This window comes from Thalassophryne amazonica, chromosome 23 (assembly GCF_902500255.1).
Source record: "Thalassophryne amazonica chromosome 23, fThaAma1.1, whole genome shotgun sequence".
Classification (NCBI taxonomy): Eukaryota; Metazoa; Chordata; class Actinopteri; order Batrachoidiformes; family Batrachoididae; genus Thalassophryne; species Thalassophryne amazonica.
Window position 1 is genome coordinate 26,139,007 of NC_047125.1, and position 17,550 is coordinate 26,156,556.

The following is a 17,550-nucleotide window of genomic DNA, read 5'->3' on the forward strand; positions in this document are numbered from 1 at the left end:
TTTTGATGTGGTTTTCCCATTAACTTTCCAAGACCCAATTTGCACATCAAAATTAATTTTCGTCTTCTGGAACGTTGAGCGGAATAAGTATCAGGAATTGGTGATAGATGCGGTTTAGCATAAGACGAAAGTAGGCATAATTACCGCCACAGTCTTATCGTAGCCCACCTGCAGCCAGCCGTCTAACGGGGCACGCGCACTCAAAACGCTCCTGAGAAATATCACTAACCTCTGGCGAAATCTCCCTCAAACACATCACTTTGTATTTCACACAGGCAAGCACAAAGCTCTCACTCAACACGCAAATCCAACGCTATTGGAGCCTCTTATTTATTGTTAGCGTCATTCTAAGAGGCACATCATTGCATTCCTCTCAGGGCGCTGTGGCCTCATTTTTGTGTCTAAGCTAATGATGTTTGCCCAGCTCCATTCAGCAATGGAAGAGGGGAAAGAGAACAAGGGGGAGGGGGGGTGCACGCTGACCCGCCGTTTTATTGAGAATAATAGCACCAGAATGGCTCCCGTTGCGTCTCATATCTCCCAGGTGGCTCTTCATTTATCACTAAACCCACACTTCCTGTAGAATCACAATACAGAGAGCAAAAATAAAAAAATAAAAAGCATCCTCGTTGATGGCCACTCAGCCTGGACTTGAATATCTCTGCAAAGTAGCTGGCCTCAAAAGTGTATTTTCTTGTGCATGTGTCTCATTACCCTCACGATTGTCATCCGTCAATGTTTTATTATCCTCCCGTGCAGAAATTTGAGTGTAAATTAACTAGCGTGGTACTCGGAGAGGATAAATCCATCAAAGTCCAACAGTCCTCTGTTTGCATTGTCTCTATCGACATTTGCTTGTTATTTATTTCTTTTTCATTGTCAGAGGGTTCGGCCATAGATTTCTTCTTCAAAGCTTTTTAATTTACTCACAGAACTTTGATCCTGATTACTCATCTTTGGTCCTGGTCACTGAGCTTTGATTTTAACCCCTGAAGTTTGATCCTGATATTTAGTCCCAAGACCATTCATCTTTGATCACAACTTTTTAGTCAGATTTACTTGACCTTGAAATTGGAATACAATCACTGAGCTTTGATCCTGAGCACTGCATAAGCATTAATCCTGTTGATTTAACTTTGATCAACTTTGGTGGCATTTGGTCCAATCTTTGGTCCAGTCTTTGATAGTCTTTTGATTCTGTTCACTCATCTCTGATCCTGGTCAGAGAGCTTAGATCCTGGACCATGAACATCAATCCTGATATGTGATCATGATAATTCATTTTGATCCCAGTTCTTCTTCATGTTTACTTGTTTATCATCCTGAAATTTGTTCTTGAGCTTTAAGATAACATAATCCTTTTTGCAAAAAATAAATAAATAAATAAAAGTTGAAAGTATCAGAATGGGTGTTGTGGAATGTTTCAGGCTCCACAAATCATATTTCATATGTCTCCATTCAGAATGTTGTGCAACTCCATTGCTGGAGTAACATGAAAAGATATACTTTAGTGATTAATTCAAATCTTGAATCTGTGATTCTTATCCCTCAACTTTGATCATAAAATTTGGTCTTAATCATTCATTTCTGTTCCAAACCTTTAACCTGTTAAACCCTGTTAACTCATCTTTGATCCTAACATGTGATCCTGATAACTCACTGATCTAAACCTTTGCTTCTGATCACTGAGCACTGATTCTAAAATCAGATACTGAACAGTCACATTTGATTAGTCTTTGATCTTGTTAACTTAAATTTATCCTGAAAACTCATCCTGATCAGTCACAGATTATCGAAACCTTTGATCCTGAGCATTGAGCATTGATCCTGAAATCATATACTGAAGTCACTTTTGATCAAAAGCTTTGATCTTGTAAACTCATATTTGATCCTGAAATTTGATCCCGATCACTCAGTTTCTTAATCTTTGATCCTGAGCATTGATCCTGAAATCATGTACTGAACATATACATATACTGAAGTCAAATTTAATCAGTTTTCCATCTTGTTAACTCATATTTGATCCTAAAATCTGATCCTGATCAGTCACCTTTGATCCATTCATTTTGTTCTTGGTCACTCATCTTTGATCCTGATATCGCATCCTGATCACTCATCTCTGATCCTGATATTCCATCCTGATCATGGTTTTCTTCCTGATTGCTTGCTTTTGACTCTACTTGCTGAAATTGCTGATTGCCTTCAACATACAATCAGCATTAAAGGCACTGTGATGAAAGGATGAAGGCAGAAAGCAGATCAGGACATTCAGAATCAAAGATTAAATATCCAGATCTGCACCAAATTTAATGGCCCCTTCTTGGCCCAAGTTTTATCCATTTACATAATTTAATTGGAAACTGGAAGTTAGACAAACTTGCAGAAAAAAACGTAACATCCTTGATGGAGGTAAATATGTACTTGAATTGCAGTAGTGTTGTTGAAAATACTGTCAACACCCTCACAGCAGTTGATTTCAGGCTGGTACAAAGTATTCTTAGTTTTCAGAGTAAAGCACTGACAGATTTATCATAAAAATCCAACTCCAACAAGACATGGTCTAAATCAAGATAGTCTGAAAGCTGTTAAATGCGCAGCAAACCCACATTTCACAACTATACTAAAATATTAATTGGGCGGGATGCCGCGGCGTTGACGAGAGTGGATTTATCTATTTTGTCAGTCTCCGTTTTTGGCCTCGACAGCTTCACAAGAACATAACTTCTTTCTGGGGATTTAAAGGCAACATTTTTCACCTCAACATCTTTATCTTAGTTTTCAAAGAAAAGGAAAGTGTTATGCTGCAAGTCGACAACAGGCCTAAAGGTTATCTAAACGCAAATCAGCGCATCCTGGTTTTGCCCTTGGCCTGGCTTCAAGTCAGCGTTAGCTTAGCGCCAAAAACCTCCAAATGGTGCAAATGTTGAGATCACTTTGGGAGATTGCTCCATATATAATATAATATAATTAAAAAGCTGCCGCTTTTTTCACACGCTTTGAACCCTGCGGAGTAAACCACCGAAATACATCCATTAATGCATTGATTGGCAGAGTAAAATACACGTAGTAAACATAAATTCTTACCTGTTAGTTTCAGTGGGATTCATCTGAATAAATAATCCACATAAAGCGTCCTTTTTTTAATCCAAAACAGTGTCTAAATGTGAAGAAAAGTCCCTCTGTACACAGCTGCTCTGTGAGAGCTCCTCTCCCCCACCGACTTTTGGTGATTAAATTACAGCCACAAAGAAATAAAATAAAATAATGTTAAAATTAGTCCGTTTTGTTTTTGTGTCAAGCGGACTCACTCACGGTAACGGCCAAAGTGAACCTGAACTACACTACCCACAATGCTCCCTGTATCAACCGGACAATCCCATTTTGCACTTGATGATGACGTCATCAGAAAGCAACAGGCAGCCAGTCTGCTACAAACACACAACAGACGGACTAAAATGTTTGATTTCAGAGTTTACAAATGTTTTTGACCTTTAAACTTTGCTCACTTTACCAGCAAAAAAAAAGTTATTGGACTGAAAGTTATTGGAACTAAATTTATCAGAAGATAATTGGTCTGATAAAACTTATCTGACAAGCTAATCCGCTAGCAAAAACATTAGCTTTGATAATTATCTGTTATCGGATTAGCTGAACTGTGCCCATCATTGTGTATACACATATATATTTAAAAAGTAGAGGATAATGAGGGATGCGGTAAAATACCTTTTGTTTCATGTCAGGAATTAAAACCAGTTTGAAATATTCATGCTGCTAATGTACCACTTGAGTCACATTCTGTATTTTTGGATTTGACCAAGAACTGAGGAGGAGTAGATACCTATAACGCATGCTGGAAAGACACCCTATATAAGCCCTGAAGCCCATTGGTACAGGTCTACTACTCCCCCGGACAAGACACCAGTCCATCACAGGGTTCTGTTTTGTACTGATTTCGGTACTGGACCAAATCAAACCCTAATTGCTTACACCATCGTGCTGCCCTAATCCAGTCATCTTGTAAATTAAAAGGGTAGGTAATGAGGACACGCAGATTAAGGTTTCCCATGTACAGGTGGATTTTGAGGATAGTCTCTAGGCCTGGTTATTGTGGTTGCTCTGCCGTTGACCAAATGCTTGATCTAGAAGGATGAGAATACTCCTGGAAATCAGTCAACTCCACGATTGTTCTGAGGTCAATACCCCAGATTGCATTCTGTTGTTAGATCTAAGTGGATCTCTAATGGAGAGCTCAGCACTGGGGTCCGGTGAGCTTTGATATAGGTGAATCAGTGCCCTCGGGCTTAGCTTATGCACTCTAATCCTCAAAAAAAGATAAGAGGAGAAGTCCCTTTAATGTGACACTCACTCGGAACACGGCTCGTGTATGCATGTGTCACCGCGGAGCGCGTACGACGCATAAAAGATTACACTGGTGCACTTACTTACACGCAATCTTCTGATATCTTGCTGTTTTACTTGACACTATCTCTGACACACTAGCTGAACAGAAAACACGCTCACACGCACACCCCCACAGAGACACTGTCAAGACACTTGCTGGATGGCACCAGATCTGAGGCATCTGGGTAATCTGTGAGGAGGGGAAGCTTTTATGTCATGCTTGTCATCACCTTGCAGAGTTGCACCAGCTTTCACCAGGGTGACTCAAAGCGCCATGTTTGTGGAATCATTTGGCACAGTTATCTGCACTTTGCGCATCTGATTGGTGATCTTGTAGAACGAAGGTCCAAGTGTTTCAGGTCCTGGTGCTTCCTGTCTTACTCGATGGTTGTGAGACTTGAGCGCAAACTAGGTAACAACTAGATGTCTCTTTGGAGGATCTTTGGGTCCCACTGGGATCAGTTTTTGTCAAGCCAGTGGTTACGTACTTTGGGAGAATCAGATGGGTATCACTTACACGCAGAAGGAACTCCAGCTACCACTTTTTTCTCTCTCTGTATTTGGTGCATTATTTTGGCGCGATCTAATTCGGAAGTTCCTCAAAGATCAAAAACCACGCAATTTTAACACCTCCCCCAATTGAGTTTACCTGCCTCTCTTTACCGCGCAACTGCGCATTTCTTTCTGCGACGGACACAGTGTGTATGTATCTTATACGACTTTAGGAGCTTGCATTTATTAAATAATTTCCATGTGTCCCATCGAGATGAGTTCTACTGCACGTGCGCTTGAACACCTCACACGTCAAGTTTAGCAACAAAATGTAATTGTTTTAACAAAATGCAGTACGCTGTATTTTACCAATCTGTATAGTAGGCGTGGGATGATATAAATTTTTTCTGTCGTGATTATCTTGGCCATCGTAACTTAAAAATTCTGGAATCACAACAGTACATTTTATTGTTGACTAAAACTAATATTTTTGCCGTAGAGTTTGTCCTATGGGCCAATACCAACAGCAAGGGTTATTGTGATGAACGATTATCGCAATAATAAAAAAAAGTCTCCGGGTTAAGAATACTTATCTTTTAATCATGAGTACATTTTACACATTACTACGTTCAGATGAACTATTTATACATTAATTTGCCCGTCAATATAAGCTAACTTTGTCAAGAATCATATATTCAGTGAATGAAAGTGAAGTGCGACAGGGACCAGAACTCGGCAGGGGGAGCTCATCTCGACACACGTAACTGTCGATTTCTGCTACGAGGAGCCCAAAGCACATCTTAACAGAACACCAAAATGTGCAACAGCAGCACATGCGTCTAGCGCGGACACAACCTAGCACGTGAATCTTACCTTAAAGATAGTCTGCCTGACCCCTTCAACATTCTTGGAGTGTCTCATTTCAGGTCGGGGGCCCAAACAATCTTCCCCGTATGTGTCGGCGTCCTCGCGGCCGTCCACATTTGCATACAGTCGCTCCTCCATCTCCTGCGCAGACAGATTCCTGACAGCGTTTTCTTTTCCCTGCTTCTCCTGACCTGCCACTTTGCTAATATTCGCCACCTTAGCAGACGGAACAGAAGAGCCGAATATTAAACAACGAGGCGTCGAGATGTAAACAAATCTCAATAAAGCATCTGCAACCGGCAGACTCTGTAATCAATCTCCGCCACGCGTTATCGCTGCCATCAAGGAACATAGGAACATGCGCGTGCCCTCGCATGCGCCGTCATTAGTTAAGCAAAATGAATTGTATGATGCATATTGACACAACAAATCCATTATTACAAAGCACCGCTTCTGTTACGCACAAACAAACCGAGACCCCCTAAAGGATTAAAATTCCAATTCAAACACAGATGGGATTTGTGACCTACAACCCTTCACTGGCTCGACATAAAAGCCGGTTTTTGACAGAAAAAAGTATTTATCTGCCAAAGGTGAGATATGAAAAGCAGTTATCTCAGCAAAGACTCTATTTTTATACCCAAGGTGGTGTTTTTTCATTATTATTTAATGTTTACGGTGCGGAGAGAAGAAAACAGACAGCTCCCGAGACGGAAGCTTTTCAAGAAGAGAGTAACACCAGCGAGGCTGTTGATATAAATTTTGATTGTTGCCAGACAGAGGTGTTGGGCGATGCCAGTGCCTTCATGTCTCCGTTAAGACTTTGGGGTACTCTGGGGTTTTACAGCCGATGTTCCATCTTTAGATGGTTGGGGGTCACCTTTTCACTTGCTAGAAAAATAATATTAATCAGTGCAATATTGATTTTTAATGTCACGGGATATCCGGCTGTGTAATGTCATTGGGCAGGCTCGGAGCAAAGCACTTCTTGTTGTTATTGGACGTCTCTGTCAGTATTAAGCGGATCTCTACAGACATAAACAAACACACACCTGACTACACCCTGCCTGTACTTTGCTCAGGTGACTGGTGAGGGAAGCCACTAAGACACCCATGACAACTCTGAATGAGTTATAGGCTTCTGTGGTTGTGAAAATACAATGCTGAGGATGAATGGATGGATGGATGGTGCTTTGCACTATATTCCCCACCAATACTTTGCTCAGGTGACTGGTGAGGGAAGCCACCAACAAACCCGTGACAACTCTGAATGAGTTATAGGCTTCTGTATGCAACGTTGAAGATGGATGGGTGGATGGATGGTGCTTTGCACTATATTCCCCACCAATACTTTGCTCAGGTGACTGGTGAGGGAAGCCACCAAGAAACCCATGACAACTCTGAATGAGTTATAAACTTCTGTGGTTGTCATTATGCAATGTTGAAAATGGATGGATGATGCTTTGCACTATATTTCCCACCAATACTTTGCTCAGGTGACTGGTGAGGGAAGCCTCCAAGAAACCTATGACAACTCAATGAGTTATAGACTTCCGTGGTTGTGATTATGCAATGTTGAAAATGGATGGATGATGCTTTGCATTATATTTCCCACCAATACTTTGCTCGGGTGACTGGTGAGGAAAGCCACCAAGAAACCCATGACAACTCTGAATGGGTTATAGGCTTCTGTGGCTGTGATAATTTAAATTGGAACTCATGCAACATTGGAAATGTTTGGGCAGATGGACAGTGTCCTCCACCAGTACTTTACTCAAGTGGGAGGGGCCTAATGAGTCACCTGCCTCATACGTTTCTACTGTGGGAAACGTGTTCACTCCCACAAGCCCTTTTTAAGTGTTTCAAGTCTTTGTGTGAGTTTCTGTTGGCTGTTGCATGAAAAAAATGCAAGTGCAGGCAGAATCGGAGACAAACGCTGGGACAGAAGAGACGAGATGGGACATGGGAACAAAAGGAGAAGGCACATTAGGAGAAATTCAGGAAGAAGCAATTCTGCCTTTCCTTCTGGTCTCTAATTAAAAAAAACTGAGAAAGAGACACAGGCATCTGCCAGTGCCAATGCAATTAAAAAGCGGAGTAAAGTTTGCTGTCCGCTGCCTGTTTGAGGCAGGAGCAACGTACCATCATGACTTTGTGTTTGTTCCATTTCTGGTTTTTGATCGCTGTGGTTTGTTTGACCTTGTGCTCAAAGTAACCTTCCCTTCCTATTTGACTTTGTCTGAAATTGAGGGTAGATTGAGGAAAACCTAGAACAGACTTCATCCGTGAATGCCTTCCTAAGTAGTCTTTGGAAAACCCCCATATGAAGGCACCTATCCAAAGATAGTCTTCTGCTTATGGGTACTTCAACATATATACAGTAGATGTTGTTCCCCTGACCCTTCATTAGCAACCAAAGATTGGAAAAATACTGGACAAACCTTCCATGACATCAACCATAGGTTTTCTGAAGAGTTGAAGCTCAAATGGGGCGACTCCACATGTCACCTGCCAACCCATGAATAGGTAAAGGGGTGGAGCATAAGTCAGACAGCAGATCTTCATCAAATTTTAACCAACTCTTCCTTTACCTACAATGTATCTCTCCACCAAATTTGACAGAAATCTGTTCATTTTCTTTGGAGATATACTGCTTTAAATGACAGCAAATACACAACCTTGTCAGAAGTAGCAAATGTTTTGTAAATTTAAAATACAGCCCCAATGGTCACAGACGAGGGAAATTTAAACTGATTTTTACATCCTAACTATAGAACTATCTTCCCCAGTTTATCTGTTCTTTATCAAATACTTTTCTTTGTGTACTTTTCGCTGTTGTTCTTTGTATTATTATTTCAAAAGACGGTGTCACTTGTCTAACACCCTACATTTGAAGATGACTCTGCTTTCAGCATGAGCATCATACGTATTATTTGCTTTTGGTACCTCTGCATCTGACCTATGCACGGCTCTCTAATCCACTACACTACGGGCTGTCAGTGGATCCGCATTTGGTGGTTAGTTTGATGTGACTGTTGGGGAAAACAAAAGTAAATTTTCCACGTGCTAATGTGCTGTTTGGAAACTTCTTCTTGGTTCTCTTAAAACATTGGAACTTGGCGCCATGCTATTTCGAAAAAGGGGCTTAACTTATAGGTTTTATGGCAAGTTAACAAGAAAGCTAGACACTCTGATTCCGCTGTGTGCATCTCAATTTCTGCAATCAGGGTATCCATTAATTCCACAAAGATCACTGCATCATCCACAAAGCTGAGGTCAAGAAGCATTTCCTCACCAACAAAGGCACTTAACCTGCTGGTTTCTACAAGCATACTCATTATCCAGTCCATGCAAGCATTAAAGACTGTAGGACCCAGAACACATCCCTGAGGAACACCAGTTTTCACAAAATTCAGCTCCCACTTCACACAGTGCCTGTTTACAGATGGTCTATGTCCACCTCGTGATTTAAATACCTTTGACTGATCCCCAAGGATGCTGATTTGGGTTTTATCACAGGTTCTCTAATAGTTGGCGAATTCAGTGGACTTGAATTCAGCAAATATCTTGGGGTGTCACCATATGTTGCCACTCCAAATTTAAGATGGATAAATTTTCTATTATCCAGTCTTAGTCGTAGTAGGTGGTAGTAGTAGTAGTAGTAGTAGTAGTATTAATCAAGGATTTGGACCCACATCTTGCTGATCTTGAAGGATTGAACCCTAGTAACACCCAACCCTTAAACATTCTTTTGAATGTTACATGCACCTTTTGAGATAAATATCGAGAGCCTGAATGTCTTCAATTTGAGAACTTTTTTTTGCTGTTGAATGGACAGAATAGTAGTAAAGAAAGCAATTATTCTTACTTGTGCCAATCATCTCCCTCTTCATCGTCTCTCTCCTGCACTCCGTCACACCATCCATCCTCTCTCCGCCGCTGATGAAGTCCTTTTTTTTTTTTAAAGAGGGAATGCTGTGGTGCGTTGTCTGATGAAGGGCTGCCTGCCTGATTGGCTGATGTCTGCTTAGATTTTTCAATGGGAATGTGGGCATGTATTCTGTTTCCAAATAAGTTTAATATATTCAAAGACAAAAGAAATCAGTTATTGGTTCTTAGAGATAATTTGATCTGAGACAGAGATAATTTCGAAGTCAGCTGCATGCTAAGTGGGTACCTTCATTGTAGGACCTGAGAAGCTGAGTGAGGAACTGAAGTGTCACGGTTTGTGATTATCCTGGATCAAGACTAAGATCCAGAATTTCAGTGACTTACTGGACTCAGCCATCAGAAGTGTGTCATTTCACCAGTGCTAACTACTGCTTTTTATAAGCTTTTCTGACAATTCACATTTTTTAATATAATCTTTTTGTGCTCATCAACTTTTAACATTGCAGTCTCACATGATACTTCTTGGCTGCTTGAGATTTGCTTGAGAACTCTGATCTTTAACCTCCAAGTATTCATGTATAAAAGTTCAAAATTTTAGACTTTTGCACTTTTTAAGTTTAAAGAGACAAAAGTTTGCTGGAAGGATGTACGGAACATCTTGTATTTGGAACAATACAGCAATTTGATAATTCGATATATCACGGTTTGCTCACATGATGGCTACCACCAACTTCAACTCTTTACTTTCTGCTTATTTCCACCATTTCTATCTTTGCTTGTCCATCTATTGCACCTATATGAAGGTGAGGGTTGAGGAAGTGACTATCGGGGACAAAACGCTGACATCAGAAATGCGGGGACATGGGCGGAAACACTCTTTTGAAGAAATAATTTTGTTGACCAGTGTGCTTTTGAAGCCAGACAGAATGTATTTGGTGAAAGCAGAGAGTCTTTTGTAAAATAGCCAGAAAGTATAGTTTAGGCTGTTTTTTAATTTTGTCTCAACAGTGCCTCAGAGAAGCGCGGTTACGTGGTTGACGTACACTGAGGGTAAACGGGGGCTCACATTAAATCACCATGGATTTATAGGGCGGTAGTTTTGTAGCTGTAAAGCGGATGGGTGAACACAAAAAAACTGGCACACACACTTTGACAGTACAGTAAGTGGTTCTGCCCCAGTAGCGCTAAACAAGGCCAACGGTTATGGACAGTAAATAGAGCAGAGCACCTGTAAATAACCAATAACACGACCTCATAAATCCTCTGTGTGTCCGCCGTACACACACACACACACACACACACACACACATACATATATATATATATATATATATATATATATATATATATATATATATATATATATATATATATATACACCTTGATTTTTGCCAAACTTTTTTTTTTTTATTGCTAGCATAGTTCATTAGCTTCCGTGATATACAAGTACTTTCCCCCTTGTTTGAGTTCTTTCTTCCTTATGGAAATACAGTGTCTCCACTACTTTATTTTGTACAAACAGTGCTTCATTTACAGCTACATTTTTTTTTTCAATAAGCTAACAGGAAAAGTTAGCTAACAATTTCCAAAAAAACATGTGACACTGTTATTTGTGGGTTATTTTTTTAATAATATTGCATCTTTTCAGCAAGTTAATATTTTGAAGTTGCAGCAATATATAATGAGCAGATATTAGCTATATTAGCGGTGCAATACAACTAGCCTAGTGGAGAGGATTTGGACTTTCTATCATGTAGACCTTGTTCTAATTTCTGGCTATGCTTCCTATATCCATGGATAAGATCCTGAATCCACATTGTCAAATTCAACCCAAATATAAATGGGTACAGGGCTTAGCTGGCGATAAGTATCCTGTGATGGACCGGTGTCCTGTCCAGCGGGAGTTGTTGTCTACTTCCTGCTACACAAACCAGGGATAAGCATTGACAAAAACTACTACTAAATTGCTTTTTTTTTTTTTAGCTAAGATATATCATAAACTATGTGCTATTTTTTCACCTTTTCAACAAGCTAACATACACTCAACAAAAATATGAACGCAACACTTTTGGTCTTGCTCCCATTTTGTATGACATGAACTCAAAGATCTAAAACTTTTTCCACATACACAATATCACCATTTCTCTCAAATATTGTTCACAAACCAGTCTAAATCTGTGATAGTGAGCACTTGTCCTTTGCTGAGATAATCCATCCCACCTCACAGGTGTGCCATATCAAGATGCTGATTAGACACCATGATTAGTGCACAGGTGTGCCTTAGACTGCCCACAATAAAAGGCCACTCTGAAAGGTGCAGTGTTATCACACAGCACAATGCCACAGATGTCGCAAGATTTGAGGGAGCGTGCAATTGGCATGCTGACAGCAGGAATGTCAACCAGAGCTGTTGCTCGTGTATTGAATGTTCATTTCTCTATCATAAGCCATCTCCAAAGGCGTTTCAGAGAATTTGGCAGTACATCCAACCAGCCTCACAACCGCAGACCACGTGTAACCACACCAGCCCAGGACCTCCACATCCAGCATGTTCACCTCCAAGATCATCTGAGACCAGCCACTAGGACAGCTGCTGGAACAATCGGTTTGCATAACCAAAGAATTTCTGCACAAACTGTCAGAAACCATCTCAGGGAAGGTCATCTGCATGCTCGTCGTCCTCATCGGGGTCTCGACCTGACTCCAGTTCATCGTCGTAACCGACTTGAGTGGGCAAATGCTCACATTTGTTGGCGTTTGGCACGTTGGAGAGGTGTTCTCTTCACGGATGATGCAAAGGAGATGTGTTGCACTGCATGAGGCAAATGGTGGTCACACCAGATACTGACTGGTATCCCCCCCAATAAAACAAAACTGCACCTTTCAGAGTGGCCTTTTATTGTGGACAGTCTAAGGCACACCTGTGCACTAATCATGGTGTCTAATCAGCATCTTGATATGGCACACCTGTGAGGTGGGATGGATTATCTCAGCAAAGGAGAAGTGCTCACTATCACAGATTTCGACTGGTTTGTGAACAATATTTGAGGGAAATGGTGATATTGTGTATGTGGAAAAAGTTTTAGATCTTTGAGTTCATCTCATACAAAATGGGAGCAAAACCAAAAGTGTTGCGTTCATATTTTTGTTGAGTATATGTCATAGCTAGTATTAGCTCAGTGTTCAAATTTGATGACACATAAGGGGGAGGAGGAGTAACAGGAAGACAAGGGTCAGGAATGAGACGAACAGTAGTAGCCAGTAAACCACTATTTATCAGTATGTCTGGTATTTATATTGTATATTTATGTTTGCAAACTGTTTTTCTTTTTTATTTTCACTTTTGATACTCTGTGTGCTTCTTACCCTGTACAAGAGACCAAGTGGAAGGGAAGTGAGGCCAGCGGTGGGTTCAAACTGTTGGATCAGGGAACTTCCCACTTGTCCTAGGGTCCACTAGCGCTAGGTCCACCAGTCCAAGGGTGTACTAGTCCTAGTTATGGTTTAGGGTTAGGGTGAACTTTTAGGGTTGTAATATACACCATCAAATAATATAAAGAGGTTAGGACCAGTGGACCCTAGCATTAGTGGACCCTCCCCATTGGATCATGGTGCAGAGGGGAGAAGAAATGGTGCTGGGGTCATTTTAAAGAAAGAATGTGTTAGAGGTTTAGTGAGTGTCTGACAGGGTGAGGAGTGTAAAGTCGGAAATCGAAGAGGTGATGATGAATGTCATCAGTGCATATGCCACGAGCGGACTTCAGTGAGTATGTTGGTGAAGGCAACAGAGGTGATCTGTGGATCATCATGTTTCTCCTTGCATTCACTACCTTGCTAGCTCAGTGGAGTGCATCATGTGTCCCCACCCCCCAGTTTTTTTTAAATGTTCCAAATACATTGCTCTGCAGCTTGTTTTGAGCCCTTTTTAAAAAAATAAATAAATAAATAGACGCCACCATCTAGTGGGTACAGAAAAAATAGCCAATGGTTCATGAGGACTCATTTTACCATTGCTAGCTGCTCCTTTTTATAAGCTTTTATGTCTATTCACATTTTAAAAATGATCTTTTGGAGCTCACCAACTTTTAACATTGCAGTCTCACACCATGTTTCTTGGCTGCTTGAGATTTGCTTGAGGTCTCTGGATTTCAGGATGTGCAATGTGTCTCTCCGTCATGACGGGCGGGTCCTTGCTGGCACTTTTGTTCTGTCTTCTGCTGTGGAGGTCTATGAAATGTAAATGTCTCAGCCCTCAATACAAGATGACCCCTTTTTCATATATTTCTGACACTGAGAGAAAATTCCTGCTGCTGTTTGACAGTACAGCCGTCACCAACAGGGATCTGAACTGGAACAACAGTTGCTATGGAGACGCAGCAAGAAAGGAAAGTGCACCTGCAGCTGGTGTGACAGCGGTGTTTATCACCTGCCCGGGGTACTGGCTCTCGCTCTCTCTCTCACACACACACACACACACACACACACCCACTGCAACGAGTTTCTTTTTTTTTTATTATTATTTCTTAATTTATTTTGTCTTCATATTTTTGAGTCTGAGCTGAAAAAAGATGTGTGCATGCATTTACTGTGTGCCACAGACTAGTAGCTCCCGGTGTGTAGTGAGCGCCTTGTGTGGTAGCAACCTGACATCAGGGTGAATGTGAGGCATCATTGTAAAGCGCTTTGAGCATCTAATGCAGATGGAAAAGCGCTATATAAATGCAGTCCATTTCCCATTTACAGACACAAGCCAAGCAATGTGGATACCTCTGTGTGATCAGAACAACATTTTGTGGTGACTGTGCATAAATTTCATATAAATAAGAATGAAGTCATTTTTTTCTTCTGAGCGCAATAACTCATTGACAATCCATGTCAGAAAACTGATACTTAGACCACAGGTACCCTCCATGGTGCTGATGAGCTGATTATATTTTAGGGTTTTAGCGCATATATTTTCATATAAAGTTTGGAGGAAGAGTTTAACAACATATTGACAATACATGGCAGGCACTTGATGCTTACCCCATAGGTAGTAGATGAGCTGATTATATTTTAGGGTTGATTGCTGCATTTATATTTATATTAATGAGAATTAAATTATGTTTTCTTTTAAATACAGTAATTCATGAACAGTACACACTAGAACTCTGATACTTACACCATAGGTACTCTTCCAGCACTGGATTACATGAGGTCAACAGAGTCCCATCCTTACTGTAGACAGCTTGGATGGTTCCATGTTTTCCTCTCCTGAGGTGCCTCACGGTCCTCCAGAAGCACCACCAGGTGCTCCAGATTTGAACACAATAACTCATAAATATTGCATGGTTGACTCTTGACACTTACACCATTGGTAACCTTTGTAGAATGGATGAGTTCATTACATTTGAGGGCTGTCTGTTGTATGTATTTAGATATCAATGCATTTTTTTGAACACACTCAGTAACCATACATGGCACTTGATGCTAATCCATAGGTATACCTCAGTTACTAGATCGGCCATCTGTGAATTACTTACTTTCCAAACAGCTGTCACATTTTACACACAAAGCACAACGCCTCCATCAACAACATAATCACCTCAGTGTGCATCAAAGTTCCTGTTTTGTTGTCTGCAGCTCCTTGCTTTTTTGTTTTTGTTTTTTAATTTGTTAGGAACATTTCAGAAAAGCAAAAAGTGTGTTAAAGCATTTCAGCCCACAGGAATTTGTTTTTGTTTTTTTTTTTTGTTGTTTTTTTTTTTGGTTTTTACTTGCAGAAGACAATATACAGGAAAACAAATTGTCTTATTTGCAAAGATGACTGTGTCTCTGAAACGAGACTTCAGGGAAAACGAACGAGGAGTTTTTTCATCTCTTATTATGGCATCAGCTCAGAAAGAAATGGGAGAATTTCATGCCAAATTTGTTGCATTATTGAGCTAAATTATGATCAGAGTCCCAAAACCAACTAAACAAACTCAAATAATTGGATAAAGTTTTAAAATTGATATGGAGGGGGGGCGGGGATGTCATATTGTGCTGAATATAAGACTATTTTAGGGTCATCTTATAATCAGGGCCGGCTTATATTTGTGCCATTAGTGTAAATATCTCATTATCATCTTTAATTTAGCACTTCATAAGAAAGATAGCAAAATAATAAAATTAAATCATGATTCAGAGCTCAGTAACAAGTCAGCCTGAGGAACGGGTTTTAGTTCGTAATTACTCAAGGACCTCATTGATCTCACCAAATGACCCCATAGGAAACTCCCCTCGCTATATCCCACGAGTCTATGTTGGACAACAGATTTTAACTTTAAAATACTGAGAGACATTGACCTTCACCCCAGTAATTGACCTTTGGCAAATTTGACCTTGCTGAAACAATCCCAGAAGGCACCTGCATATGTCTGCAACATTTGGTGTGAATCGGAGTGAAAAACTTAAATTCTGACTTGATCTCGACCCTGATGTTTGACCTTGGAAAACAAAATATAGCTCGGGATGCGCTTCACGAGGGAAGTGATGACGTGCTGCTTGCAAGAAGCATTTGTATTTCTATTTGATACCGTGTTTCTACAGGAGCGCCTGCATTTTAAACGCAAGAATTACAAACACGGCGCTAATGATTTGGCATTTAGCACCGCGGCGCGCCGTATCCCCTTAATTAATGGAGTCCGCCGTGCTGCGCGTCATGTAGGGTGCATTATTGCCGTTGTTGCATCTCGCTCCGAGTGATTGCAGATGGCAGAAAGCGCTGTTAATTTTTCACCTGCGTCACGTGCGTTTCGGATAGCGCCCCCTCCCCCCTTCCCGGCGAGGCGCGAGGCCAAAAGGTTAGCCGAAAGTAATTCATACCCTTCATTATTCATCATCGTTGGCAGTATGTTGCGTGATAATTTGCCTGTTTTTCATTTTGAAGCGTGCACCTGTCAGCGAGGGTTATAGGCTAATTGAAAAAAAAGAGGGCAAACTTTATTTGCTTTCTTTTTTCGGGCCGCATGTGAGCTGGAATATGGAATATTAAACTTAAAAGCTCAAACGCGGTACATGATGAATGCTTCAGTATATTTCATGACAAAGGTGGACGTTTTGTTCTGTTGTTGTGCAACATAATTAAATTGCCTTAACTGATGGTTATATAAATAACTGCGACACTCCGATTCTAAATCAGTGATGTACGGAATCGGTGAAAATACTGAAGTGATTTATTAACTAGAAGCTCTGAAATGGTGTCATAATGATAAAGGGTAGCAGGAATTTGTCTAATTAATGTAGAATAAAAAAGCATCTTATTATTGGTATTATTACTTTGCATTAGTAAATATAATAAGTAAGTAAATATAGTATAAATAAAATGTTTAGGATAAGATTTTTGGGTAAAATAATTAGCTTGATCTTCACCCAGTTGATTGACCTGAGACAATACCAGAATCCACTCACATACTGGCATGTGTGTATGTTTGGTCCAAACTGGGTTGAACAGAATGACCATGAGCCTTGCCAACCTGCCAAAACAAACCCTTTAAGGGCATTCATGGGGTCAAGACACATCCCACGTTTGGTAGAAATTGGTCAAATGATCTGGAAGAAGTTGACTAACAAACACAGGAAGACATGACCTGACCTTGAGCTTCATCCCAATTTGGCAAATTTGACCACATTTGTGTAGTTCAACCTACATATGTGTGGAAGTTCAGTCCAAATTTGACCTTGACCTCAATGAGCTTGACCAAAATGAGTCCTGTATTGGCAATTCTGTAGTCAAACCACATCCCACTTCTGGTAGAAATTGGCTAAATGATCTGTGAAAAGTAGACCAACAAACGGACAGTACACCATGACCATGAGCGACTGATATTTGGTGAAGTTGATGGCATCTGGGCAAATCTGGAACCCACCTTCATAAAT

General features: G+C 40.6%; 1 protein-coding gene and 1 non-coding gene across 4 annotated transcripts in view; one reads left to right on the forward strand and one right to left on the reverse strand.

Moving 5' to 3' along the window:
- Positions 1-17,550, forward strand: part of LOC117505355 (neurexin-1-beta-like) — a 513,547-nt gene that overhangs the window by 381,766 nt on the left and 114,231 nt on the right. The gene's annotated exons all lie outside the window — the stretch shown is intronic.
- On the reverse strand, positions 1,399-1,517 carry LOC117505567. The gene has a single exon (XR_004559150.1). It is a non-coding gene; the product is annotated as a U8 small nucleolar RNA (small nucleolar RNA).